Genomic DNA, 3551 nt, shown 5'->3' on the forward strand with positions numbered 1-3551 from the left:
AGCACCTTTCTCCACACCCTCTTGAGTGAGGTTATGTCATACATTTGTACTGCAGTTAGATTCTTTTGTCACAGTCTGCATTCCATCCTGTGATTCCCTTAGTCTCCCAAATATTTTCTCCTTAATTTGCATACATTAAGGCTCATTCTTTGTGCTGTAAGAGTCTATGGATTTTGACAAAGGCATAGTAATGTATTCACCATTACAGTATCATACAGAATACTTTTATCACCATAAAAAAGCTCCTGTGCTTCACCTGTCAAACTTCCTCCCCCCTCCCCACAGCCATTGATCCATTTACTGTCTCTACAGTTTTGCCTTTTCCAGAATGTTATATAAATGAACTCATACAGGACAGCCTTTTTAGACTGGTTTCTTTCACTTTGCAGTATGCATTTAAGATTCATTCGTATTGTTGTGTGGATTGATAGTACATTCTTTTTTATTGCAAAATATGTAGTATTCCATTGTAAGGATGTACCACAATTTGTTTATCCATTCACATGTTGAAGGATATTTTGGTTGCTTCCAGTTTTTGGCAATCATGAAAAAAGCTTATATAAACATTGACATGAAGGTTTTTGTGTGGGCATAAAATTTTAAATCAGTTGAATAAATACATGGGAGCATGATTACTAGCTTATATGATAAGAAAATATTCACATTAATAAGAAAATGCCAGACAGTCTTCCAAAACGTGTGTACCATTCTACATTCCCACCAGCAAAGAATGAGAGTATCTGTTGTTCCACATCTTCACCAGTAACTGGAATTGCTGGTTTATCGGATTTTAGCCATTCTATTAAGTATATGGTGCCATTGTTGTTCTGTTTTATTTTGTGGTTTTTACTGTTTTATTTATACACAAATAAAATATGCACATAAGCTGTCTATTCATTTTCTTCACTATGCAGCTTGGCATTAGGATTGGTGACTCTGATGGCCAGCTGGGCTGCTCTTTCCATGATGGCTTTGTGGTTCTTGGAGGAAACATTGTGAGCAGTCTCAGCACAGTAAGATTTGTTGCACATGAGCAGTGCTTCCAGCTCCTTGATGTTGTGAAACAGGAACTTCCGGAAGCATGTGCATTTTTTTTCTTGTTGCTCTCATAACCAAGGTTGGGCATGAAGATCTGGCCCTTGAATCTTCTACTTACTCTGCTGTCAATACTTCTGGGTTTCTGCCAGTTACACTTAATTTTGACCTATATGTCTGGTGCTGGACAAACTTCTTGGTCCTCTTTTTGATGATCTTGGGCTTCGCGAGAGGTCTGAGGGAGGCTATAATGTCTAGTAGGAGATGGCTGACACCTACATAGGCAGCACTGAGGAAGAGAGAGCTCATTATTTTAATTTACATTTCCGTAATAACACAACTTTGTTTTTAATAGTGAAATATTGAAAATTACCTAAATATCCACCAACATAGCACTGAGTAAATACATTGTGATATATTTATACAATGAAATATCATGTGATGTTTAAAAGGAATGAATTAGAGAGTTACATGTATCAATTGAGATAAATCTCAAAAACATGATATTGAGACACAAAAGCAAGGTGCATAACATATAAATATACTATTTATACAAAGCTTAAAAACATATACTACATTACAATATGTTGTTTATGTCTCTATAAGCGTGTGTAAGAATGATACATACCAAATTATTTATAGTGGTGATTTTTGGGGAAGGAGAGAGGGAAATGGAAGAGGGGAGAGGTACACAAAGCAACTCAAGTCTATCTGTAATTATTTTTATCCATAGTTTTATTTCTAAAATAATTTGAAGCAAATATGACAAAATGTTGAGATTTGTTAAAATTGAATGGAACAACAACAAAAATATTTGCATATAAATCTAACAAAATATGTACAACATCTATATGAAGAATACTACAGAACTCTGATGAAAGAAATCAAAGGACTAAATGAGAGGAGCAATATTCCATGTTCATGGACAGGAAGAATATATTTTTTTTATTGGTGAGTTTTTACTATGTTCAATTCCAACCAATATTATCATCTTCATCATCTTCATTTTATTATTTTTTTAATTTAAAAATTTTTTTTAAAAGATGACCGGTAAGGGGATTTTAACCCTTGACTTGGTGTTGTCAGCACCACGCTCACCCAGTGAGCTAACCGGCCATCCCTATATGGGATCCGGACCCGTGGCCTTGGTATTATCAGTGCCACACTCTCCTGAGTGAGCCACGGGCCGGCCCTTCATCATCTTCATTTTAAATTTCAAACTGAAAACCACACAGTAGCAGATGGAAGGAAATGAAACATCATAATGAAACGGGGAAAAAAATTTAAAAAATAAAAAAGTGAATGAATCAGACACACTGCTAGAGCATACCTGCTCCCCCTGCAGAGGCAGGATGTGGAGAGGAGCCCTGCCAGTGTTCCCCCATGTGGAGGAGCCAGCAGCTGGCCCAACAGAGCTGTATGGGTACAGAGCGCAGATGACTGGGGAACACCCCAGCCAGGCGGATGGTAGCTCCACTGTGACCCAGCGAACCTCCTCCAAGAAGCCATGACTGCACCAGCCAGAGGGAGTGACAAGCACCTTGGCAGATGACCCCCCACCATGGCCACACAGAATGAGTGGTGCAACGGTGTTGCCCTGGTGCAGGCTGAACTCCCTGGCTCCACATAGATACCAGCTGTGTTCTTACAGAGGGGCTGGACCAGGTGAAGGAGTGTGGGCAGGGGCCAAGGCTGTGGCTGTCCCCAGGCACCCACGAAAGCAAACTGCGTAGGCTGGGCACCCACGGCAGCCAGTAAAGGGACCATGGGGTGGCACTTGCCATTGCTCTCCTTACTGACAGATGACCGAGGTGCGACAACATGACTGGCTTTCTGGCAGACCCAGGCCCCTTGGTGTGGATGAATGGGAATGTCTGTCTGGGCCTTGGCAGCAGGCATGTGGGGCAGGACAGCAGGGCCTGGGGCTGGCACAGAGAGAGGGAGGCTGTCAGCTTGTCCTCGAAGGGTCCCTTGGCCCTCTGCAGGAGGTTGCCAGGTGAGAAGGGAGGTGCAGTCCATACCCACCATGACCAGCACCAGGCTGGAGAGACTTTGGCAGGGTGAAGATGGAGGTCATCAGAGCAGTCTTCTCCAGGAGGGCCAATGCCCCACAGGCCGGGAAGTGGTGCTGAGACACTGCCCCTGCAGTGAAGGGTTTGGGGTGGGCCTCTCACTACAGGAACAGGTGGCACTCTGAGTTGCAAGACTGAGAGAGCAGGAGTGAAAATGGGGACTCAGAGTGGCCAGCATGGCCAGAAGGTGGTTGGTGCCTGCATCCTACCCAGCCTGAACAAAGGTGAGGAGAAACCACGCTTGGCGGTAACATCACAACCCAATTTTACAGCACAATGAAAGGAATTTTCCAGGCCTAGTCACAGCTATGACAAACTGGTTTGTCCACACTGAGTGTGGCTGAAACTGCAGCAAGCTGGTGATCCTGAATGTGACCAAACATGCTCATTTTAGTGAAGTTCTCGGGGCAGGCTGGCCCAGCAAAAGGTAGGCTGGCTAGAGGA

At 43.1% G+C, this 3551-nt stretch overlaps 1 pseudogene; it reads right to left on the reverse strand.

Moving 5' to 3' along the window:
* Positions 1-890: 890 nt before the first annotated feature.
* On the reverse strand, positions 891-1344 carry LOC103608055 (annotated as a pseudogene).
* Positions 1345-3551: the final 2207 nt, after the last annotated feature.

The sequence above is a fragment of the Galeopterus variegatus genome, unplaced genomic scaffold, assembly GCF_000696425.1.
Source record: "Galeopterus variegatus unplaced genomic scaffold, G_variegatus-3.0.2 Scaffold7972, whole genome shotgun sequence".
In the NCBI taxonomy this organism is placed as follows: domain Eukaryota; kingdom Metazoa; phylum Chordata; class Mammalia; order Dermoptera; family Cynocephalidae; genus Galeopterus; species Galeopterus variegatus.